Source organism: Arctopsyche grandis, chromosome 7 (genome assembly GCF_051622035.1).
Source record: "Arctopsyche grandis isolate Sample6627 chromosome 7, ASM5162203v2, whole genome shotgun sequence".
Classification (NCBI taxonomy): Eukaryota; Metazoa; Arthropoda; class Insecta; order Trichoptera; family Hydropsychidae; genus Arctopsyche; species Arctopsyche grandis.
In genome coordinates, this window is record NC_135361.1 from 14941131 (window position 1) to 14968997 (window position 27867).

Here is a 27867-nt window from a genome sequence, read left to right on the forward strand (position 1 = left end):
TATGTATTTTTTACTGGTTATTTTTGTGAGGTGTATACGATTTTGCAAACAATAATCTAATATATAATTTCGAAAGAGAATTTGTATGTACATATGTATGTATATTTGTTTGGTTCGTAAAATCCGTGAAATTAAATTTAATAAAAAAAAAAACAAATGAATATTCAAATAAATTTAAATAAAATAAAACTATTCAAATAAATTTAATAAAATGTTTACTATTAGATTGGCCATGTTTAAGCAGTTTATATTACAAATACCGAGCGAAGCCGGGTAAAAACATTAGTTTATTATAAATTGTAATATATTTTTTGTAAATTATAAGTAATATGTTTGAGTGTAGAATTATGGTTACCGAATAATTGAATTATTCGAATATCGAATATTAAGCTTGAAAATATTTATATAAACTCTAGTAGACATATTTAAAACTTCTACGAGACCAATCAGATATGAGGAAATATAGCCGTAGTTTGTCATAACTAGTCACCGGAGCCTGAGGGGGCCGTGTATTGTTCAAAGGTTGTAAATGCATTGTTAAAGGTTTGCCGAACAATGGATAGCACTGTGACTATCCTACCTCTAGTCATAACAATATTTTAAAGCATCAGCTTTAATAAATATTTATTTATTTAAAGTTTGGACCATTGTAACATTACAGGAATTCCTAATGGTCAAAAATATAACAGAAAAGAAACAAAATAATAACGCTATAATAGCGGATAATAATAATAATTCCAAATAATAATAAAAAACAACAAAGAAGGGAATGTCTAATAAAGAAAAAAGGAGAAAGAAAAATAAATATAAATATATGTACATATATACATAGACAAAAATACATATATAAATACATAATATATGTATATTAATATAAATTCAAGTACGAAACACGTTTAATTTAAACATGAAACACATGTATGTATGTACATACATATGTACTTAAAAAAAGTGATAACACAACCTTACGAAACAGTAGCAATAAAACTTAAAGAGCCGTTTAAAAAATTGTCGTAAAAACAAAATTAACAACGCACGTTCGTAGTTATTCCGAGGAACGCGGGAAATAAACACAATTAATTCAGCGTCGAGCTGAATTCACCGGAAACAGTTTGCGGTTCGCGAAAAATCCACGCTTACAATTTCCGAAAAAAAGTAAAACGGCGCATAATATAATATAAATTACGCCATGAATTCGCAACGGCAAAAATCTGCGAAAATAACGTAGGCGAGAGTATTATATTTATAATACGCGTGCGTGTAGGTGTGCACGGGCCGTTACTTTCGGGCCCCGCTTTATGTAATGATAACGCGCTAAATGAGATAGAAGGAACGTGTCGGCTGGGCGTTACTGCCAGATTATACCAGCCGGTGATATCATCGTCGTTTCTCCTGCTTTATGAATTGCACCAGCGATCTCGGATGCTGTGTGCTCTCGGATCTATTGAAAATCCCAGCCAATATGCAGTAATGAGGGATCGATCATTTTTTTTTCTTCTGGAGCGTTCACTTCAATTTAGCAAATTGAATATCGAAGGATTGATCAGGCGAAAAATCGACATGGCAAGTTAATAAGGGTTGGCTTTACGACGTGGCAGCCTAACTTGCTCTTCGATAGTGGAACGTTTAGCGTCTTATATATACATATATATGTACATAGGTACATAGTACCTATGGTATAGCATCCTACCTGGACTCTCGCTTCCGGATTGGGGCATCTGAATGAATATAGAACGACTTTAGAATTCCATGCAAATGTAGATGAAGACGACTGCTCGCTGCTAATACTTTAACGAGTCTTTGATTCGTGCTCGTGGAAGGCGATGGTACAATTGTAGACAGGTTTTTCATCAAAATAGGAATTAAATTTGTTTTATATTATTATTTTGTCTTTATTTTCGAAACTAGCTTCACTGCAATAAGTAGTTAATATTGGATCAGTATTTGAATTTAGAATTGACAATTATTATACATATATACATATTGTTAAGTATCCTGTGCCGTCTAGATCTGATTTTGAATACATAAAAGAATCTGGAAATAACATAAAAACGATAAGATAAAGCAGTTCCTCTAAGGTAAAAATTGAGATAATCAGATTCACTATATAAACCGTACTGAAGTACGGGAGTTAGTCGGAACATCAGACTCCGTCAATACGAATAGGCGAAGAATTGGTGTCCTCGGAAAATGATTCAAACGTACATATAATATATAGAAAGAGGTCTTTTAGTGGGAACAAAGTTTGAATATGTATGGGTATACAACCGATTATCTTTTAAAACCGTGATAAAGCAAAAAATCAGTGTATTAAAACTACACATACTTTCAAAGTAACGCCCTGGAGAAAATATGTATGGAAAAGTAATAAATAAATAAAATCGTGCAAAAAGAGGATCGAGCGTAAAATGTCATACACATTCAGGGCCGAAAAGAGGGGGGGGGGGGAAGCTGAGGTACAGTTCCAGGGCCCCCACTACTCGAGGGGTCCTTTTTTAGGACTAGGAATTTAGGACTGCCGTCAAATTTTATAAACCGGTAAACGGTAAATGATTTTTCATATTTTATTTTTTTTGTGGATGTGTACATATATGGTTACTTTCCATAGAAACTTTAACCTAGATTGAATCTTAACTAATTAAAAATTTCAGGTTAATAATGTCATACAAATACATACATATTACATAAAGTAAATTCGTAATAATATATAAATTTATTTTTTTATTTTTAACCAACCATATTTATTTATTTAACGTTTGTACTATTTGAAAGTTTCGATGATAATCGAAACAACCGTCTGATCGCATTTATTAAATTTGTTTTGCCATTAAATTTATCAATTTGAAATAACCAAATTGAACACTGAAAATCAAAAATTCCAGACAACTTAATCCAACCTTATTGTTTTTATTTTCAATTGATCATGTAAACTCGTATTACAGATGGCTCCAAAGCGACGAGTGTACTATACAGATCAAGAAACACACCAAATTACATATATGTAATACATAATTATATACAAAGTGCATTGCAAGTATTTTTATACAATACGATAAATAAGCATTTATACAATTCGAATATTTATACGACAATCATCTTCACAGAGACATCTATGAACAAAGTTTTTTGCAGCATTTTTAATAAAAACCGGCGAACCTTGAGACGCTGACCAACTCAAGACTTGCAAGAGAAATTGGGGAGGGAATGCCAATTTTACAGGAACTGTTTCAATTAATTAAGAACCGATCGACCTCGATTCACAAACCAAGGTCTGGTCAGCATCGGGACTCTAGTGGGAATCGAACCCGTGACACTCTGCTCGAAAGCATAATATGCTAACCACTAGTCCAAGCATAATATACTTAATTCGGGATAAAATAGTTTCGGTAATTACCGGAAAATTTTAAAATTTGCCGGTATGTCGGTGTTTAAATATAGATAAAATAAAAACATAAAATTTAGGGACTGTGTACGTATGTATGTATGTACTAAGTATGACATGACCAGTTTCGAGAGATCTCCACAGACCGGATACATTTCGGTCGATCGTTCTCAGTGAAAACGGTCAAATTGAAAAACATGGAAAGTGTCATGGGACGGCGTCTCCCGCCTCAGGGGGCATGAGATGGGCAAGTGGGTGGTGGGTGAGAGGGAGACTGTTGCAGCGGGTGGTTTGCAACATCAGGGGCGAGGGTGCGGTACTAATGTCGAGTGACAGCCGGGCGGATGACGTACGTGCCCAGACTCAGACCAGATACAATCACGCCACCCTTCATCCCTTGCCCTCTAAGCCTCCGTGTCCTGTTCGATAACGTCGAAAAACCTCCGACTCTCGTTTTTATTTTCAGTTTTCCCCTTTTCAAAAAAAAAGGCCTCTAAATATACCACCCAGATTAGGGAAGAGCAGGCCGGCTCGTAATATCCTGACACCTTCGCAGATAAACTGGCTTTAATTAAGTTATTTCGGTTGGGTGTACGCTTATACATGTACACCTATACATACTTAAACACTACATTCGTGTATTTCCGAGTGTAAACAAAGAAACTGAGAGCGGGCCAATTTCGTGTCTAGTAATGCTGCAACCTCTCCCTCGGTATTTGGTGCCCCCCCCCGTTGTTTAATTAAAATAAACAAGTTAATTATGTACGAAAATTGTGAAAAATTGGATGGTAATTTTATGGCGATCAAATAAAGCAGTGGCGCGCAGCAAATTTAGATCGAAAATCTTTGTTTGAAATTGCCAAGTCACCGGTGAAATTTCCGTTATATTCAAACTCCATCTAGGTATATTTTATAAAATTTATACATCGTTCGTTAAAAAGGCTGAAGAATTTCTTGGCAACAATATCATCATTTTACACATTCTTTACTTCCAGCAGATCTCATTTAAATTTAAATTCATGATTTTAGATTAAAAGTGAAAACTAAAGTCTCAAAAGAAGCAAAAGTTTATTTTCCTCGTTTGAAGGAATCAACATTTGACGTGTTTGTTGTTTGTAATTGGAAATTGATACTCGTTGCATGGATATGTAGAACTGATTTTAGCTTTTTTTTATACTAAATGTTGAATATACGAATTAAGGTTTATTCATTCTGGGACAGCAAAGACCGGCAACTGCACGTAAATAGCAGTACGAAAAGTATTCTTTGGTACATTCTATATCGACACATTATATCGTTTGGTATATTATAATAGACGTACTATCAGTAGCCAACAAAATCTATTCATATTATACAGCAGTACATGTTACCGTAACGTACTGTTGCGTAGGGGTGGGTTCAGGATATAAAAGAACGGCCAAAGTTGCTTCACATTTATTCAACGATTTAGGAAGTTCAAACGTAAAAGCCACTAAATCCAGAATATCTACATAATATACTGTGTGTACCTGCTTATAAAGGACAAGTGGCACAGCACAGCTTCCCCGATCTGTTAGTGTGTCTATTGTTTAGGCACGTAAAGTTCTACCCTGGCGAGTCTATCGTTTATGCACGAATTCGCCCAGGTCTGTGAGAACTCCAACGTATCCTTTGTTCGGGAGCTTACTGAATCTTGTTAGCCTAATCCGGGGTCTCTATTTTTCACCCACGATTCCACTTGGACAGTGGATACTCTATTTCATGTTTCCACGTTACAGTACCGAGCAAAATCTTGTTTTTGGCAAATGTGGAAATATTCACGCACAACGCGACGTCATAGTAGCAAGTGCATGCGTACTAACGAAAGTGCGTTTGCACATTGAATATTTTCGGAAACGTCATATTGTGAAAATATCGACTCGACGATACGACGCAAGCAATTTTTTTAAACCGATTTTGCCTTGAACTCGCCCAAAACTTGTCTGAACATGCGCTGCTGTATGTTTTGAATAGAAGTAGTTTTTTCCGTACACTGCCGTACCAGGCTGTTACCTTGCTTTGCTGGATAGTATGAATATACTTTTACTATGTATGTACACTAGGGCCTGGTGAACGCATTGGCGCATTTGTCAGAATTCGCGCACATAAGACAAATAAAAACTATTATGAATCGTTAAATTGCAGATATAAAAAATAGTATTATTATATATGAAGCAGTTCCGTTCGGAAAAAAGCCCACATACATATTAGTAAAGTTATACTTAAGTACCTATACATTGTATTATGAAAGCTTCGCTCGCTAAGATGGTTAAGGAAGCATAAATACGAATTATAGGAGACGTTCCAGAGCGAAATTAAGAAAACTGAGCAAAACGGCTAAACCGAAGTGAGTGTGTAGAATTAATTAAATGCCAAGAATTCAGATTTAATTCAGCAAGAGTGTGGCGCGGATTGTTCGCAGAGGCAAGAATTCAACAGTGGGCCAAATGATGAAGCGCGCCCTTAAAATACACCGCAGCCTACCCCTCACCCCGTGCACTTGATGAAATTTAGTGGTGCCCTTTATGCCCATACCCTACGGCCTCCCCTACCGGGAACAAGGGAAAGGGGTGATTTTTGGATATGTCTTCGTGGTGTCTGTGTAAATATCTCGAGACAATACGAATCGGGTACAACTTGACATTCGCGCCGACAGACAGACAGACGGATACGTTGAATAATATTTGTCGGGTGACATTTGAAAATGACTGGAACGTCATCACAAAGGGGGGGCTAATGTATTAAATAAACGCTAATTTGAGAGCGAGTAGATTCACGTCGAGAATCGGAGTTGCGTGGGACACATCGTAGACCGCATATATGGCGTATGCGGTGACCGAATTTCTGATAATCTAATTCTGGACACTTTTGTTTGTTGGTTGTATAAGAGAGTAAACAATACTGCTTTGAATAATTAATGTGTTCCATTTAACGAATGGAATGTGTGGTGTTTCGGGGGACGATTACTGAATAAGGATGCCTTAGGGATGGAGAAAGGTTGAGCGAGATATGTATGTATGTATGTACGATACGAGTATGTAACTTGCTCAGGACTTGTATAAACAAGGGTCAAGGAAGGTAATTTTCTTAGTAAAACAGGCTCTTTGAATGCGACTTTTCAATGAAATAGGTTTCTTATACAGTTTAACTAAATTGAACCGTCTTGTATGTGGGTCACTACGTACATATGTACATTTGCAACACGTATTTCTTTTTAAACAAGTGTGAATTCGGACAAAGGCACAGACACAAGGCGCTCACAGACGAACAGGCCAGTTAGTATTATTATTTCAATTTTTCATATTTGTTCTAGAGCTCTTTGCAATTTTTTGTTAAATACATGAGTTGCAGCTTGCAGAAAATTGAGGCACACATAATAAGAGCTGGGTGCTTCAAGAGAGAACTCCAGACGTGTATAGCTGTAGGGGGTTGACCGTGTTGGCAAAGAATGACACTATCCGAGTCGGTCATAGTGCACGTGTGCATGCAATTTTTATTTATTTTTATTTTTGACTCCCTTTTTATTACATAACCGGCAGCATATATCAGTGGTTAGCGTTGCAACAACCTTGGCAAGTGGTTGTCAGCTTAGGTGGAACTGTTTCAACAATGAAATCAGATAATTTGGCAAACTAATAAGAAACGATCGACCTGGAGTCACATACATACATACATCCAAGATCTGGCTAGCAATATCGGGCCAGGGATTGAACCCATGAAACTACAGTTGATTGCATTATACGCTAACCACTGAGCTAGGTTGCTGGTTATGAGACTAATATCTCACAAGTATCCATCATTGTAATATTATTATAATAAATAGATGTAAAGGTTGTTGAAATATCTTATTAGAAATTTTAAAATGTAATAATCTGTAAAAAGGTGTTTATATAATATTTTTTTTTACTCTGTGTTTGTCAGAATTATGCTAATTTTAGAAACCTGTTGCAATTTAAAAAGTGACCTGTTTTCAAGCAAACATGTGGTGACCGTTTTGAGGTAGATACTTCTCGAAACTGCGGCACGGAATATAATTGGAATTTTATCGCTTTCATTTTGTCAAGTTAATCCTACTGAAGGTAACCGAAACGAAAAAAATTCACCGCAAAAAACCTAGCGAAAGGGAGTTTTTTTTTCATTTTCCTGCGTCGAGCATCTCGTGTGAAAAACGGTTATTACATGTGAAATCGTTTCTCGTATGGATATTGTGTTGTTAAGGCGATTTTCCATTCGGGTACTTTCTACAAGGATGAATTTTTTCCGCTTGTAAATTTCACCTAAAAGGAGTCCATTAACAGCGTCGCAGATAGTAATCTGCAAAAGTGAAAAAGGCATAGATGCATCTCATAAAAGATTCGCAAGTCCCTATTTTTCCATAGTCAAAGGGAGCCTGTCGTCTGATGGGTCGTTAGATATTCCTCTCGAAACATTATTTTTACATTCGAGCATGATTTTACCGCAGAATATATAAAATAATTTCCGTCGTTTGGGTTTATCCCTAAAAAAATATCGATGGAATGCACCATTACACAGCTTGAATTTTTTAAAAAGCGAACCTATGTAAATTAATATAATATTTATACATATATTTGTGTATTAAATACATATCAGAAATTAATCGAGTGGGGCGAATCAAATTACCATACTCGAACGGGAAGGATCAAACATCAGGAGTGGGAGGGAGGAGGGTTGGAAATTTGCTACGCAAATTTACAAGTTTATGCGGTTTTGCGTATCACGTTTCTCTACATGTTGATCGATTAATTTATTAAATAAACTTCACATGATAATTAAAGGTCAATATTTGAAATCGAATATCACATTCCCAATGGGTATTGTATGTAGATGAATAGCAAAATGTATGAATAATTTGGTATGTTTGAATATACATATTACATAAATAAATACGTAGATACATCAATCATTTTAAATTCAAATTGTAATATGTTTTGACGTAAAACTACACAGGTCTATTTATGGAGTAACATACATAATATATGTATATTGTGCTGGGACATTAAAAGAGTCGCCTTTTAAACCGCGTTGAATTCGAGATATTTTGTACAGTTGTAATATTCATGTATGATATGTATATGTATATCGTTGAATAGAAGTTTAATGAAAAAAATTAGTAATAAATAATTATTAATCTGGTGAAATTTTTATTTTTATTTACCATTGCGGCATTACTTTCAACCACGAAATAAGATAAATTGGCTAAATCTGATAGGAAACAATCGAACTGGAGTCAGTTATATTCAATGTTTGGCCACCAACACCTGGTCAAGGTTCGAACTCGTGACTCCTCAGTTAGTATTACACGTTAGCCACTGAGTTCTGATACTGGTTAAAGTGAAGGTGAGTTCGCGGAATTAAATCGCGTTATTTAAAAATAGGAAATGAAATCCTGTAAATGACACTAATCAAAGAAATTACATTCGTCCCTCAATTTAAGCGAACGTTTTTAGGCGGATTCATATAACGGAAAATTCATTTGAATTCTGTATGTCTTCTCACGTTGTCGGTATGATGAATAGAGTTTTATAAAAGAGAGTCAAAAACGTGGCTTTTCGTGTATATTAGTAAAGAATGGGTTGATTGTTAATTGCAACGACGTTCACAAGGAAAATGTAGGTACAATAAACTGTTTTATTATACATGTAATGATTTATTAAAAATTATGAAAATACTATAGTTGAGAATCTAAAATCAAACAACAGGATTGAAATTTAAACATCTATAGAAATAAATATATTTATGTATGTTTGTCAGCATACATATGTATGTACATACATACATACATACATAGATTAGGGTATGTACATATATATTTATAGGGGATATACATACATATAATATGTATATATATATATATATACATATATATTTTTTTTTAATTTTTATTTCAATCGAATATGTACGTAGACTTGCCTTTACAGATCGCTCCAAAGCGACGAGTCTACTAATACGGATACAATACGATCAATACAAGCATTTATACAATGCGAGTTCATACAAACATCAACCATAGTGACATCTATGGAGAAATTTTTGCAGTGTTTTATTATACAAATCGGCGAACCTCAAGATACTGAATAACTTGAGATTTGCAAAGTACATATATCGGAAAAGATATGCCAATTCTGCAGGAACCATTTCAATGAAAATCAGAAAAATTGGCAAACTCTGATAGAAAACGATCGACTTGGAGTCACAAACCAAGGTTTGGTCGACAGCTACAAGTGGCAATCGAACTATGACCACTCTGCTCGATAGCATAATATTTTAACCACTAGTCCACGCTTCTGGTTAAAAAAAACATTTGAAAATCAGTACAATTTACAATTTTCAAAAACTTTTATATAATTTTTTATGATACAGGTTTTCTACCTCAAATTAAATACATATTTTGAAATGTTTTTAAACAACATTCTATTATTTTCATATTTACATGTAATCATTATTATGAAATTTAATGACCGGAAAACAGATTAAACAGGAATAATAGAGCATTAAAATATAATAATATATAACGCTTCTTTAGCAGCTGCTGCAGGCAATTTCCTGTACATATTCATGTAGTATTTGTTGCAATTTGTTGATGTAACAGTGGAGACAGACTCTTGTATGATCTCAACCAAATTTAATCCGATTTATATTAAATTTAAAATGGAAAATATTGAATTAGAAATGGAAAATATTGAATTAGAAATGGAAAATATCGAATTTGAAAAACCTGTACAGAATGTCTTTTTTAACATTTCAACAAGCCGTTTCTAAATTTTATAATTAGCTGTTCTCAATTATACACATACATATGGAGCAAGAAAATTGACTTATTGTTTTGGTTAGATCCCTTTTCACGGATATGATCAAATACGCAAAGGTAAAATTATCCGGACATGAAAAACAAGGTCGAATTGTTACCCATTATATTTTATATCAACGTAAAAAAGAGGCGAGATACTTGCAAAGTCACATTTCTGACGTTCATTTGTCGATCGCACAATTTGTAAAGTAAACAAGTCGACTTTGCACAACACAAATGACGTTTGACACGCGACCAAAAAAAAAAAAAAAGCACAACAACAATAATAGTAATAATGGAGAGCGAAAATCCCAAAGTCACCGTACGATCATCAATACGAAAATCGACACGCGAACCAACCCTCGCGAGTCCTTTTTGAAAGATCCCCCTGAAATTTTTACATCACACACACACACACTTTACATTATATCGAAGGTGTTTACGAGGAGCGTGTCCTCGTTTGTCGCGAGATTTTCCAGCTTTGTGTACACACACGTACATATATAATATAAATAATAAACGGCTTTTGACACAATGAATTGCACACACACACACACACACGCATAGATATGAGTTAGGGTTTTTGATTGATTTTATACGGATTGTGGAGGTGCGTGGGAGGTATGAACGAGCTTTTAGAGAGAATTGTAAAGAGTGCCATATTGTATGTACTGGGGTGAGACCGGAACATGAGCGTTGTACACATTCGGCAGCTGATATATCGCGAGGGTGTTATCGGCACACATCAATCTTAATTCGATCACGCCCATATTATACAAATTTCAGCGGTCGACAAACGCCGGTGTCGGAGCTCTCGTACAAAAACACAAACAGCATGAAGGTCGGTCTGAATGTATTATATTGTAATGTGTGCGGGTGGCGGTGGATGGGTGTTAACGTGTTAGACGGTTCGGTATTGAATTGTGTTGTGTATAAATTTGTTGAAAATATTGTGTGTGTGTGTTTATGGGTTAGTTTAGTTATATATGTACACATAACTGTGGTGAGTGTGGCGTTATGAACGTGTAAGGTTGACGTGTCTTCCGGAATTTAGGGGGTTTCTTCCGGAATTAGATCTCCGTTTACCGAGAAGAGATTTACGACTCTTTCCATTAGTGCGAATTCAAAAATCTCTCTCGTACTACGAATAGGTGGGTAGTAGGTTAAATAAATCGAATTGAAAGTATTTTAAAATGAGATAAATGTTAATTTAAATTAAGCTAAAAAAAATATTATTCATAAGTGTATAAAAATACTTCCTAGAATTATAATAATAATTATAGCAGCATGGCTCGGTGGTTGGGCTTTTGCCTAGTACCAAGAGGCGCCGGGTTCGATCCCATGAGTTGACGTCAATTGAAAATAATTTATTCTGAGTATATCTGTAATGCTGCTGGTCGGACTTGGATATTTGCGACTCCAAGTCGATCGTTTGCCAAATTTTCTGATTTCATTGTTGAAACGGTTCCTCAATTAAATTGGGTTAAAAACCTTCCTACCTACTATGTCACCACTATTTAAGTATGGTTAATGTACAATAAAATTTATGTACAAGTTAAAATTCATAGATGTCACGTTAATTTCGAGTTTTTAGTGTCGCGTAATTCAGCGACTTACATATGTATGTAATAAAAATGCTGCATTGTTTGTAATTGGCCAGGAAGGCGCATTGGGGTTTAACTGTTAGGCCTTCCTGGTATGTATGTAAATAATAAAATAAAATAAGGTATGTTTGTATTAAAGAAAGTTAAAAATTTTGAATTTTGTTGTAAAATATATAGCAATAAAAGAAATTATGAAATTTGGTAATATAATATAATACAAAGTAGAATTTATTATTTAATATTATAAAGCATGTATTTATTAAAAAAAACATAAAGTTTAAGTTTAAATATTCTACACGAGAGTTGGATCTGTTATGTAGAAAAATTTCAATATAATACATATTATATTACATGAAGTGTACAAAGTTTGCTTATAAAATATTGATAAAACTTCTTGTGAGAAGATACTAATTCATTTAATTTTAATAATATATAATTACTATCATACGAATAAGATAGTAATTATACATATCTATTGCAGTTCAGATTGTCATATTCGAATGTTTCTGGATCACATTCCGAGGTTGCTTGTATTTTCAAAAACGTTGATTAGGTCAATTCCGTCAACATCCAATCAATATTAATTTATTTTAGTTAAAGTTTTAAAGTTCTGAACAAATAGATTGTTTAACAATGAATCCTTATATGCTATTTATTTTAAAGATACTATCACTAATATATTCCAAAAACATTTTAATATTGGAACGATGAACTTCAGAGACGCGTAGAACTGTCAACAATAACCAGAAGCGTGGACTAGTGATTAGTATATATGCTTTCGAACTTAGTGGTCACGGGTTCAAATCTCACTGGTGTCCTATCAGAGTTTGCTAATTTATCTGATTTTCATTGAAACGTTTTCCAACAAATTAGCAACCCTCACCCATTTCTCGAAAATTTAGAGTTTTCAGCATCAAGAATTCGCGGATTCGTATTAAAAATATTATTTACTTACTCATCAATTATCACTTACGTCATCGTATTATTCATAGATCTCTCTATGATGCTTTCATAAAATTATTCTAAAAATTGTATATCCATGTTTGTAATTGGCCGGGAAGGCGCCATGGGGTTCACCCGTTAGGCCTTCCATGTATATACATATACATATATGTAAAGTAAAAATAAAAATACAAAAAAAGTTACTGAAATGATTGTTAAGAACTTATGCTCATGCTGGTTGAATCGATGAGTCGTATGTTAAGACTGACGTTCGTACGGTTTATATACTGAATCCGATGATGTAAGTGTTTATCTTATATCGATTTGATTATCGTATCGCTTTTATGGATTTACATATATTCATGTAATTATTTAAAATTAGATCAAGGCGTGCTATACTGGCACGAGATATGTATGTATGTATGTATGTATATAACGAAAGAACTGATAAATTTAATTGATATAGCAAAATTCAAAGATGCTGTGCTCAATTTGGTAAATGTTTTTTAAGATATTTTAAAGAATACAATACATGTACCCATGTAATAAAGTAGATAATGTTATTAAAATATTTATATTATATAAATCATTATACAGGCAATACTCGCGTGGGAAATTCATTTATCGATGTAAGTTTATATATTTAAAATTCAATGCTCACTTTATATGAGAATCTATAGATTAGCCTAGTCAAATTATAAAACACAAAAAAACCCAGAATGTTTGGAAAGCAACTGACCCTTTTCCATTTTCAATTGTATCATTTCGGGTTGCGACAACATGCGCAACATTTATCTGTTTCGGGAAAAATGCGAAAATATATGTGTAAGGCGAGGGCGCATAAAAGATTTCCCTGCAAAGTGGAGAGGGATGAGGGAGGGACCGGAGGGCGGATAGCGCGTTGAGTATTTCTTTATTTTCTCCAGCGTCCAGCTGAGATAACCCGCTGGGACCTTTCCTTAGGGCATATGGGTTTTCGAATATGTCGTATAAAACACATCCGATACACATATACGAGTACATACCAGACAGGGTGCCCTTTATCGTCCCCGAAACACACGAACGAGAGATCCTTCACTTGTTACTCCCGAATCTCGGTGGTACACATACCTGGAACAAAAACGAAAATAAAAATTAGACGATTTATCGCTTGTGCGCTCATTAGCGGTGGGGTTGGGGTGAAAGTTAAGTCTAAAGACAAAGTTAAACGTGCGAGTTAAAAGTCGGGAATGTTTTCGAAGGGGGCATAAAGCTTCGGAGCAACACCTGGGAAGCTTACATACATATTATGCCGACAAACTGAACGAATGGCTTTACGAACACTTCTTCCGGCTAAAGTTTCCTAGTCGATTATTAATCTCGACCGAATTAATACATGATATATCGGCACATATGTACATACATATATGAAAATAGTTTACATAAGTCTAACTGTTTATTGATTATTGATTTCAAAATGAACACTCTAATTAAAAGGTAAATATCCGCTGAATAAATAAAAGCAAATTATATGGAATAGCATATTACATATGTACATATATATCTAATCAGCGGCGTGGATAAGTGGCTAGCATATTATGCTTTCGAGCAAAGTGTCGCGGGTTCGATTCCCACTGGAGTCCCGCTGCTGGCCAGACCTTGGTTTGTGACTCCAGGTCAATCGTTTCTTATCAGAGTTTGCCAATTTTTCTAATTTTCATCGGACGGTTACTGTAAAAATGGGAAATCTCCTTTCCTATATCTCTCTTGCTAATCCCAAGTTGTTCAGCATCTTGAGGTTCGCCAATTTGATTATAAAATGCTGCAAAAGTTTCTCCATACATGTCAATGTGGATGTTTTTATGTATATACCTATATCGACGACAATTCAATTGGTTGAATATTATATTTTTTTCGATTCAAATAAATGTAATAAAAAAACAAATGAATATTTACTATTAGATTCGCCATGTTTAGGCTGTTTATATTACAAATACTGAGCGAAGCCCGGTAAAACAACTAGTATACAATATGTAATTCGTATGGTATAAAATGCTTGATTGACTTTATTTATCTGTTTAACCCTTTGCCCGCGTCACCAAATTTAGCGAACATGCCCTGTACGCGGCTGCTTTTTTGCGGATTTTGTTATCGCGTTTTCGACTATAACTATAGGTTGTAATATTTTTTTGAATTTTACAACCTATATTTATTTTTTTTTGACTACTGCCATCTATTGAATTTGGTAAAGTATACATTTAGTAATATTTTCAACCAAGTTATAAAATGTTAACACAATAGACGGCTCTTATACAGGTTGGAACTTCCAAGACATCTATGCGAGTCTCGCGCGCTGAGGGCATGTTCGCTAGGACATGTATAGTAGTCGTACGCGGTGGAAAGGTTAAAGGCGAATTTTCATGTGCTATGCAATAAAATAAATTTATTTATTAGTTTATTCCATCAATAATGTACACTCGTCTAACAGATTTCTCCAACGCGACGAGTGTGGTATACATATTAAAATTTAATTATTTTAAACAGGTGTACTTTTTATTAAACAAGACACCCGTGCTCGAACGATTAGCAACCACAAAGACATCTATGGTCAATTTTTTGCAGTATTTTTATATCAACGAAAATCGATATGCTGAATAACTCTAAATTTTGCTAAAGGACAGGGTTGTCAATTGGAACCGTTTCAATGAAATCATATAAATTGGCAAACCCTGAAAGATCGATAATAGAGTTACATATCCAAGGTATGGCCAGCAACATACGGAATAGAGCCCGTGACCTCACAATTGAAAGTATTACATGCTATATGCTGTTATATGCTGCTGGTTATAAATAAAATGTTATCGCTTGCGGATCCGGGTTGTATCCTTAGTACATATTATTTTTTATACAGTAGTAAAAGCGCACATATGTATGTATGTATACATATATATGTACGTCAGGCACAGATTAGTGTAAGTAGGTAAAAATTCGAAAATTTATCTCAATTCTGGTCGACGTTTTCGATGAAGTGGTACGTTTTCGCGTCACGTATTATGTATATGCACACAACGCACGATTTCGCTAACCCTTCCTGAGGTTCTATCGCATCTTTTTAAAATCGTTTTTGGACGTGACCTACCCCCCTACCCGGCGGGCGGTCGATCCCTTATTTAAACACAAAATCCCATTTTAGACCGAATAAATATATCAAAAGGAGAAAAGATTCTTTGTCACTCTGCATGCGGGCCGGGATCGTCTTCCCTTTGACCGATTTTGCACGGTCAATAAATTTATGATAATGCGAATCCCAAATATTTGCGGGGACCACGTCAAAAATGAAAATTACAACCGTTCATATGCATATATGCAAAGGATGATCTCTTTGAACCAATTTACCACTGATTGAGTTTAATCGGAGCGAAAAATTTATTCACATATGTACGGTAGGCACATACATACATACATAAGTGGGTCGATCAGATACTGATTTTGGCGGAATGAGATTTTCAGCAGATATTGCTCTTTGTTTGGTTATTTACAACTGAGCCAAATTAGATCACGGTTATTAAGGCGTTCGATTCGATTGGTCCCACTCGATTGGTTGCGACTAATAGACCGCACAAGACAAGACGCCAATTAGTCTTCCTTCATATCCAATCGTCGGCTTCCCTCTGAACCTCCCCCCCTCTTAAATGTACGGAATTGAAGATTATACCTCGAAACTCGACATTACATCCAATATTCATTAGTCGTACACCGTACGTCTGGGTCTGTCTAATTTGCGCACGGTTAATCGATTAATAAGCGTTTATGCTCGTACATGTTCGTGTGCGCGACTTAAATCATAATTATTACCGTTTAAAGAAATTCAAATTTGTTTTGGAAGTGCTATTACATGGGCAATTAAAGATGTTGCGTATCGTTCGGCGTTATTGTGTAATATTCAGTATTGCTTTTTAAATGTTATATAAGTATGTATGTAGCATTTCTTTGCCGTTTTAGTGCCAATATGGAACTAAACTCGAATGCAAGGGAAGCTGTTGGATTAAGTGCAAATTTGACAACTATCGAATCTTATGAGGATATCTCGATGACGGTTTGTACAGATTGGTGTCTTCGTTACATTAACAGAATTTTTGCGTCAAACGACGTCGTATTGTTGAAGTAGATATTTCACGTTTTCGTCCTTTAATTGTTGTTGAATATTTTTTTTTATAATAAATCGATTCTTGGAAACAAGCCTGGCGATTTTTCGATCCACACGAGGGCCAATTTTTTTTTAGTACCACTATTAGCTCGCCGACTGAGTGTGGGGTCGCAATCAGTCTCCAGATTTTGTTTTATTTTTCTAATAGACGCCCTACTAACACCCTCCATTGTCGCGATTTTGTTTTGAGAAAACTTTCCTGTAATTAATAATGATGTAATGCTTGCAATTTTTTCTTTAGAAAGATCTGATTTTCTACCCATCTAAAAAAATCCAATAAAAGTTTTACAAGCAATTTAAATCATAAAACAAAGTAAAATTTCGAGATATTAAATACCAACTTACCTTAGAAATATGATAAAGTTGCAGTAAAAGAGAAAAAAACACAGTGCTTTTCACAAAATAATGAATGATTTTAACGGAAACGCACGTCAATATTGAACAAAATTCAGACGCAAACCGATTTCAAACATCTTTCTTTTGTTTTTGAAGACCTTTTGAGGGATAATCCACCGATATTTTTTGCTAGTGAATAGAGTTGCATTTAAGGATAAGATCACAAAAAAAATGAGGCCAAAAGTTCCCATAATGAGTTATTTACGACCGTGACAAATTTACCCAAACGTATCTCGAGAGGGGTGGCGTAATATTCTGGTCAGGGACTGTATATCGTCGTCACGAAAGCGTCAAACAACCACAAATTAATGTTGGAATTAAAATAAAATAATTATCCACATGTTGGATTACAGAAATGTATACGACGTGTAATTGGATCGACTTAACAGTATATTAAAATAAATGTGCCTATTTTTGCGAAAATTTGCATAACAGTTGCATTGTGCGCTCGAAAGCATGGAATACAACATAATGGCGAATGATAAAACGGAGCGAATACAAGAAAAGCCGTCGAGAGAAATATTTTATATGGCGTGCCAAATGGCGGTTTGCGAGCCATATTTTGCACACGTAGTGAGTATTCTCATTCGAGAAATGTTAAAAGGTCATAGGAAAGGCACAGCTAAGAGGGTGAATTGTACGAGGCCGCTCAAACGCAAATTGGATAGATTAAATATGTATAAAGAGCGCCTATCTGGCAGTTAAACGAGTATAATTCGCAAATTCCACATTAGGAATTTAAGAAGAAAAAATCACCAGTTGAATAATAAAATGGATGCCGTCCATAATCGCCGACGGCGAAAAGGTAACGGTGAAATACCGAAACGGAACTGACTTTTGTGATCGTGCGGAAGATACCTAAAGAGCTTAAATGTGAGGAGAGAAAAAGACGAAGAAAAAGAAAAAGGATTTTCAAAGGTAGCCGAGCTTAGTACAGGTGAATGGATTTTATATAAATTTTGAATTCGCGTTTTAGGATCGGAGCTCGGTGCATTGTGCCAATTCGACGATGATAAATATCACGTATAATAAATATTGAAAAATTCCGGGATATTTTCATTTAAACGAACAAGTTTCTCCGCAAGAAAGCCAAATTTTCCGATGGCGCGTTTTATATCCCCGACGGTATTCGTTGACACAACAAGCTCAAGAGCGGAAAAAAATTGATTATTTCCACTTTGTCGCTTTCTTCACAACAATTTCAAACCCTAGGGGCCCTTTTACGTCTTAAAAGTATCTGGACGAAATTCGGATGTTCAATTCCGGTGTCGCAATCTCGGAATATTCTTTGATGTCAGACATTCGGATGCAAGTACATCGATATATTTATTTTATTCGAAGTTTTATAAAACAAACTTTTATCTATTGTTTTATAATTTTTTTTTTTTGTATATAATCAAACATGTTTTCAATTTTATAAAACTTGTATCAGGCCTAAATTAGAATACGCTTTTATTATATAGAATCCTTATTTAAAAAAAATATGTTAGATGTATTGAAGGGTACAAAGGAGAATTACTAAAATACCTTCTAAACTTTCACTTTCTTTTAATGAGAGGTGGAAAAGAATGAATCTCACCACACTGGAAACGAGAATAATAAGAGGCGACTTAAGCATAGTCTTTAAAATATTAAATAATCATTACAATTGTCCTATGTTTGTCCAACTTCTTTATTTTCAATAACAACACTATATAACACATGTTTTTCTGCCTTTGCATTTTTGCTTTTTATTTTATGTATTTTATTTTTGTTTTTCTTTATCAAATGTAGGCCATTGTGGCGCATTAGGTTCTTCCTGTAATGCCACAATGGTCCAAAACTAACTATAAATAAATAAATAAACACTAGCTATAGTGACGACCTGGAGTATATCTGTAATGTCACTATAGCTTTACTGTAATAAATAAATAAACAATTATCTTAGACGTCACTCTCTCAGACTCCTAAAAGAAAAATCGAACAAATTGATAAAAGTTTCCTTCTTTTCAAACAGAGTAGGTAACGTTTGGAATAGTCTTCCCAACAATGTAGTAATATCTGAAAACCTTAATATTTAAAAAAAAAAATATTATCTATATCTATAATATCTATAATATCTTTCTTAAATTTAAATTTTTTCCTATATCTTCATTTCTTTATATATTTTTGTTTTCTTTCATTTATCATTTTAATGTTTTATTTTTTTATTTCTATATAATCTTTAAGACCAAACATTCATAAATAACAGGATTATGCCTAGCACTAGTATATATGAAAGGCAGCTCAACTTCCCCTATTTGTATCAAATGCACATATGTATGCGTAAATCGGGTCACTAGTTTAATAGAAACTGTTTGATATCCGACTTCAGGAGTATCGAATTGCTTCGGTGAAAGCATATTGTATCTATGTATATATTATTATTCACATTGTATCTATGAATATAGATACGGTTATATAAAAATACAATATGATTTTGAAGATTATTGCAGGCTGTATTAGAAAGCAAAAGTTTTAAATTGAATACGGTGAGAAAGCTCTTTGGGTACACGTTTACGATTTCTTACAGTATGTTTATAGGTATCGTCAAGAGTTTGAATTCGCCAATTTGAGGCGTAATCAAAATTAAACTCAACTCGAGCATAGAAAAGCAACACTACGGCGTGCCCGAATGTGGCTGCAACTTTCGAAATATTCCGAATGAAACACACATTTGCGTTCACACACATTACATAATTTATATAATACACCGACAAAAACAACAGCAGCGGCTAAAATTTTGCAGCGAAAGTTATACCAGTTTATTATAATACTTGAGTGTAATAATAAAGCACACACATTCTAAAGTTTCGCTGGTAGCATAATAAAATATAGCGAAATTTCGGAAGCGAGCTACTTGTTTATAAAGAAAAACAAACTTTTCTATTTGATATTACGGTGTTTTCGGCGGCAAATTTAAATCCATTACACACACGCGGCGTCTTGACGTAGAGGCTGCAGACTTTGTACCCTCCCTGTTCCTCAGTGGAGATAATTGGAGCGTTATTTCAGGGATGAGCTGCTATCGGGGATTGCGTCGAAACACACCATTCGATATAATGAAAATCGCGGACGGGTTTGAGAAGAAGAAGCTCGGCTCGCTTCAAAATATCATAAGTAGTCTGGGAAGAGCTAAATGCGCGTCTGCACAGAAGACCCATTTATCCGGTAGGAAAGCTCGCGATCGCGCTCTTATTCCCGACTTTCATATTCCTGATTGAAAATAATAAAAAAAAAGAGACGGTAAAAATATTTCGGCGGAACGACTTCGCCTTCGAGCATTTGCTCTCTCCTAATGAGAGAGGAGAAGGCCATTAAAAATTATGTGAACTCAAATGATCCAATTTCGGCGTTTCCACGTTAAAATTTGTATCATGAAATTTTTCTCCAAATAAAGTGCTTTCATTAAATAAATCTCTTGTTTATATCATTACAAATTTAAATCTAATCGTATATACATATATGTATGTGTTATACATTATATTCAAACTAAGTATTGGAGTAGCAAAATAAAAAAAGAAACAAATTTGGGACAGCATCCCTACTACATATGTATTATGTACACACAATACGGAAATGTATAGAACAAAGGAATGGACAATGGCATGAAATTCATTTAGTTTATTTTTGAATCTCAGCTTGATCTAATTGTGTCATGGAACTTCCATAATGGAAGCAATGTAAATATACATATGTACAAACATATATGTAGGTAAAAATTCAAAGCAAATTCTTATAGATAAACTATAAGGCGAGTTTGCTGTTATTAATTTCATATTTACAAATTCAATTTAAAAGAGAAATTTAACTGATTTTTATTGGTGTTGATAAATGCCACTTTGCCTGAAGAAAAAGATTTTCGTTCAATGTGTTTTACTAGTGAAGACGTATGGATGTGAAACTTGGATATTGAAAACCAAGATGGTACACGAAGTCCAACGCACTCAAAGAAGTATGGAACGCTGTATGCTTGGCATAACGAGAAAATACAGGAAACGGAATAGGTGGGTGAAAAGTATGACAAGGGTAGTGGATATAGTGAACAGTGTGAAATATTGAAATGGCAATGGGCGGGCCACGTGGTTAGAAGAATGGACGAAAGATGGACAAGAGAAGTGCTAGAATGGTACCCGAGAGAATGCATAAGAGTTAAATGAAGAAATTAGGAAAATATGTGGGGCGAGATAGACGAGAGTTGCGCAAAACTAAGACGAATGGAAGCGTGTTGGAGAGGCCTTCATCCAGCAGAGGATGATGAATGCCTGTAGATGATGATGATATACATACATATACGTTTATGTAAGAATAAGAAAGAAAAAAATCCAAAATTCTACCGACAACCGTATGTCAAATTACTAAGAGACATTGGTGCATATTTTTCATATTATATTGTACTTGAATAACTTATTTTAAATTAATTTAATAGTTTTATCGTTATGTGTCATTATATACATATAATGAGATGAGTAAATGGTTAGATAGATACTCTTTTAATATTTCAGTATAAAAAAAATCAAAATGAAATTTTGAAAATTGTTATGAAGATCTAATCTCGTTTGAGTCATTTTAAAATTATAATTTTTGCGTTTTAAATCCAAATAATTAGACAAAAGACGAAACAGAGTAGTATTTTAAACTCTTTATATAGCCCTCGTATAATGGTAAAGAAACTCAATCTCTTCATAATAGAAAACTAATGATGGGTTATACATACATATAATACTATACGGGCGAGTGAAATGTTCCATCAGTATATTTGGCATAATGGATCAGAACAAAAAAAGACAAGGGGGAAGCCTCTAAGTTTGTGTAGGGTGGGGGTGATATTTTTTCCGAGACATTATTCAAACTCCATTTTTAATAGTAAATGTGAGTAATGGCGACACTTCCTGTCACACATTCCTGTAATTTATCACAAATGCACCAGAGATGCATTGCCGTGAAATATCGTCGGCAATTCATCACGTTCTGAAGTGCATTCGAATAAATATCAAAGCGTTGATATATTAACAGGCGTAAACTCATTCAAACCACCCGATCGGAATCACAAAAAATGTACCTATGAATACGTAAACGTATCAAGCAGAATGTGAGCATTATGATGACGTATATTGAATAAGAATTCTGATTTTGAAACTGGGCTTGTGCGAGCAGACGGAAGTTGACAGGTGAAATATGAGCTAGTCAAAATGACAGTGTCATACTGCAACGTACACACACAATAAGAGTATATTGATGGAAAGTTTCCATACAGGAAAATTTGATGCGACCGTCATGTCAAACAGATTTAAAGTTTTCATATTACATATGTACAATGTATTTGCAAATGCATTGTGTATAGGGAGAATACTAGAAAAGTGCCTACTTGATTCAAATACATTTGCGTATTCAGTATTGACATTTTAACAAGCAGTCTTGCCATTCACTGTAGTGAAGCGATCAAGGAAATATTCTCCACAAAGGATATAAGGTATTATATACAAATATGGAACATACATACATATAGTACATGAGATGCTTTTGATGTTGCTAATGTTGTGCAGAAAATGTACACAAACTGCATATTACATAATATAAATACTATTTATATATTATATTATGGTGTTTCCCTTATTATTTTTCTCTTATTGCAGTTACTTAAGATTTTTAAATATTATTTAAAGGAACATTTAAATTTTTAAGGATTTTTTTCTTATTTAAAGCAAATAGCTACAAATCCTTCAAACTGCCATGGAAGACAGCTGTTTTAGAATACGTATGAAGAAGATATTACAAAAATAGTATTAAAATTTTTATTTTTATTGTGAAATTTTGAATATAAAATTACAGCATCATATACAAATAATTAAAAACAAGGGATGATAAGTTTTAGTATCACTTACATATATACATATGTATATATATAAACAATATATGTATGTATGTATTATACATATGTGGTATTTGCATTTGTTCACTAATTTGATTACTCGTTTTTTAAAACAGACTTTTTGGACACAACATTTTTTTTAATTCAATTATTGTACTTATTATAGAAAAAAAGTGAAGTAAAAATTACTTACACAAAATATACTACATACACACCATTAAAGTTAACCATATTAAGAAATAGGGGAGGGGAAGGAGATTGGTTTTCCTTAGTAAATTTCACTGAAGTTTTGTGCAAGTTTCACGATGCTGATGTTACTATTCACTATGCTGTCCGAAAAGAAGTCTTATTTAAAAAATATTAATAAACATCTGTACGTACATACATAGCCATAACCAGCAGCGGGGACTAGTTAGCATAAATGTATGCTTTGGAACATAGTGGTCACGGATTCGAGTCCCACTGGTTGCTGCTGGCCAGACCTTGGTTTGTGATCATTTCCTATCAGATTTTGTCAATTTATCTGATTTTCGTTGAAACGGTTCCAACAAATTGACAACCTTTACCCATTTCTCGCAATTTTCGAATTTTTCAGCATCTCGAAATTTGACGATTCATATAAAAAAAAATGCTCCGAAAATGTAAGTTTATCAAAAACTTATCCATAGATGGCTCTATGATGCTTTGTTGAAATTATTAATTAAATCGATGTTTGTAATCGGCCAGGCAGGCGCATTGGGGTTTTTATCTGTTGGGCCTTCCTGGTATACATATATGTATGTATGCAAAAATAAATAAATTTATATTAAATTTATGTAAAATATGTAATCAATCGTATTTCAATGTATGGCAAAATCAGCTGATGAAATGACGGAAACATATTTGAGCCTTCATACACCTATAACGTATGTACAAACGTGCACTTAAAAAATACACGAACATTAAGTGACGATGTAAAAAAAAGCGCTGAAATGTTCGAAAAAAAACTTATTTATTTTCTGGACGTCAAGCCAAAAAGGTGGCAGACTCGCGGTTGATATATGCAAAACTACCCCTCGGGGTGGTTTTTACGGGGTTTCCCCGGCGGCTAGATTGTCAACGCCGTTAGCCGCTCCTGCACCGCACTGCACTATCCATTATTCTTGTATTATGCAAAACGTTCCGAAAATGAGTAACCGTAAATTTATGAACGGCTTAACGGCATGCCCGGGGGTCGTTATTATTTCGGAACGATAAAAGTGCACGTCGTCGTGCATTTGACGTGCACTAAATCATATGCAGCGGCGAGCGCGGATTGATGGCCGGGATAGATTACGGTTTCAGGGACAAGGTGTTGGACATGATTTATCCATTTGCGCTCGCAAAGAGGGAAAAGCGGTCGACATTGTCGGGAGAGGTCCTCCCAGGCCCACCTGAATACCAAATATGAGGGTTGGTCCGCCGGACAAAAAGTGGATATTCATCATATTGTACCCGAGATGTAATCTATGGACTGCGAGCATAAGCGAGGTGTGACTTGAATAAGGTACCCCTCTGGCACAACGGAGCCGTGTTGCTCTTTTTGCTTTCGGGGATTTTTTTTGTGGCCTTTCCCTTTTCTTTCTTTCTCGCGCAGTGCGTATATAAATGAATAATAGCGTGTCTTACGAACGGACGAAATATTGCCAATATTTGGGAAATATCCAACAAAAATCCAATAAATTTAGTTCGGAACGTGTGCGGGATTATAATATCATCAGTGTGCCATAAGAAGTCTGAATTGGTTGTCGATATATTTAAATATATATGTATGTATGTACAATATAATACGTTCCTACGATTGGTGAACTTTATTGAGTGCTATGAAATATTGTATGATACGCCCAATTCGTGAAACTGTAAAAAGAAGCTCAGGAACGGTACAACCCAGTTGCTTTGTTCAAAAAGTAGCAAATGAAATGGGAAATTTCATAAATTGCATAAAATAAGTTACAAAGAACATTCTTCTGAAAATTTATCATTTTAAATAAGGGATGCTTTTGGATATAAAAATGTATTGTTTCACGTTTTAAAATAGCGATATTGCATTTGCATGGATGCTATTTTACGGGTTTTTGATTTAACGTACCTTCCATTTGCCAAATATAGATTTTATTGTTTACTAATGTTTATAAATATATCGAATAATGATTTTTCTACGCATAATACATTGATGTGGAGTCATTGCCCAAAAGGGACAATGGATACCAAAGGAATATATCGAAAAGGTTAAATTTCACATGTATGTATAAGTACGTATGAGCCGTTATATTTGAAAGTGGGCAAGTCGACTTTTCTTTGTTTCGAGAAATATCTCGCAAAAAATTAAATATAATGGACTAGCGTTTTACAATATTTTTATAAGCTTTTTCCGCCTTTCCGAGATTCTGGACATATCGAATTAAAAGTAGTGATAACAATTTGTGAATTAAGTCAAACTGAATAGTGTTTTTGGAACTGAAAATAAGACTTCCAAATATAACGGCTCATGTGTATAATAATCAAATAATCTATCCCTCATAGTACATTGTATGTATATATGTATGTATGTATATCGTTGAAGATGATCGTCAATGGTTAGCCTAAAATTACATATAATAAAATAAGAGAAGATACTAAAATACGATTATTTAAAATGTATGTAAGTCGCTACAATGTCGCTAAATATGAAAAAATCGACTGTACATAATAGCTAGATAAAAGTAAATGATGTTGTTTATTAACTAGTCAAACCAGTTACAAATTTAAAGAATTTCATTGTCAAAATTATATAAATAATATTATATAATACATAATTGCCTGAACAAAAGAATACATTCAATTGTTGTAAATGAAGGCATTGCTTGTAAACTTAAACCAGTAGCATAGATATGTAGATCAGTGGTTAGAGAGTAATGTTTTCAACACTGGTTCAATCCCAGAGCGATCAGTTCCTATCAGAGTTTGTAAATGTATCTGATTTTTTTGAAATGGTTCCAACAAATTGGCAATCACATTCCTGCAAAATTCAAGTTTTCAGCAACCTGAATTTGCTGATTTATAAAATGCTGCAAAAATATTTGTCAAATTAACTCAATTAATTTAACCAGCAGCGTGGATTAGTGGTTAGTATATCATACTTTCGAGCTGAGTAGTCACGAATCGACTACTACTAGTATCTGTTGGCCAGAACTTGGTTTGTGACTCAAGGTCGATTGTTTCCTATCAGGTTTTTGCCAATTTTTTTTGTGATTTTCATTGAAATGGTTCCTGTAAAATTGGCATCTCCTTTCCAATCTCTTTTGCAAATCTCAAGTTATTCATCGTCTTGAGGTTCACCAATTTGTATAATAAAATGCTGCAAAAATGTATCTATAGATGTCACTGTGGATGATATTCGTATGAATCCGCATTTGTATAAATATTTGTATTGATTGTATTGTATGTATCTGTATTATTACACTCGTCGCTTTGGGGCGATCTGTATATGATCGATTGAAATGAAAATACATATGTATACATACGTCTAAAATAAACAAAGATGCTCTATAAATTGGTTATCGATGTTTATAATTGTCCAGGAAGACGCATTGGGGTTTACTGGGTTGGCCTTCTACGTATACATATATGTATTTATAAAATAAAACACCACGCAATTCATAAACGTTTCCTCAAATATATCCCATAAAACATATTTAGGAAACGCCGTTCCGAAATTCATACGCGTATACTATAATGAAGAATGTAGGGGAAAAAAACTGTCATAAAAACAACCCTTGATTTATTCTCGCTCACATTAAACAAATGAATATAAATATTTCTAGGCGGGATAAGTGTTGACAAGACCGTTCATCATGCGAGGTGAAGATAACAAAAAAAATTCGAGCACTTCACACTGGTTTACATCTACACGCACACAAATAGAGATAAAAAGCGACAAAAAAAAAAAAGATAATTTTGCACGTCTAAACAAACACCCATGAAACAATATTCATATGAGAAATGATATTCATTACCAGAAGTACGTATAATAGATACTGCGGGGAAGATGTGCGATACAAAAATTAGGGATGACACAAGTTTCGGGTCAGCTCCGCACCGGCCCTTACTTATTTACGCAGGTGCGCCATTATCATGGGCCGCACGCACACAATATATTAAATTTAAACGCGGGTAAACTTGGGAATATTATCATTAGGCATACGCACATTTCCCTTGAATTATTGTAAGGAATTTAGCAACGCGCCGGCCGGTTAGTTAGATATTCAGTCGGGGTTAGCGCGGTTAATGACAGTATCAAACGGAAAGGGTTTCGTGCGCGACTCCATAATTAATAATTGCACACTATTATACGTTGATCAGTGATCAATGCTTCGTGTCGGCGATAATGTAGTATGTCATGTGTGAGTTAGTGCGGGAAAGGGGTTGAAAGTGAAATACGTGGGTGGTATGATCAACGTGTAGTCAAGTGTGGAGAGTAGTGCTGGGTACATTATACCTGTATATTGGATATGGTTGGTTGTTTATGTTTTGAGGTGAAAGGATTTTATCGATTTGTAGATTGAGTCGTCTGTCAATGTAGTATTCAGTCGTCTTTTGATATGGTTCAAAAGACACTGAGGGGTAGCAAAATGCATTATCAGT

General features: G+C 34.4%; 1 protein-coding gene across 1 annotated transcript in view; it reads right to left on the reverse strand.

The window, feature by feature from the left end:
- The window catches only part of Fas2 (neural cell adhesion molecule fasciclin 2), a 229914-nt gene that overhangs the window by 32145 nt on the left and 169902 nt on the right, over positions 1-27867 (reverse strand). The gene's annotated exons all lie outside the window — the stretch shown is intronic.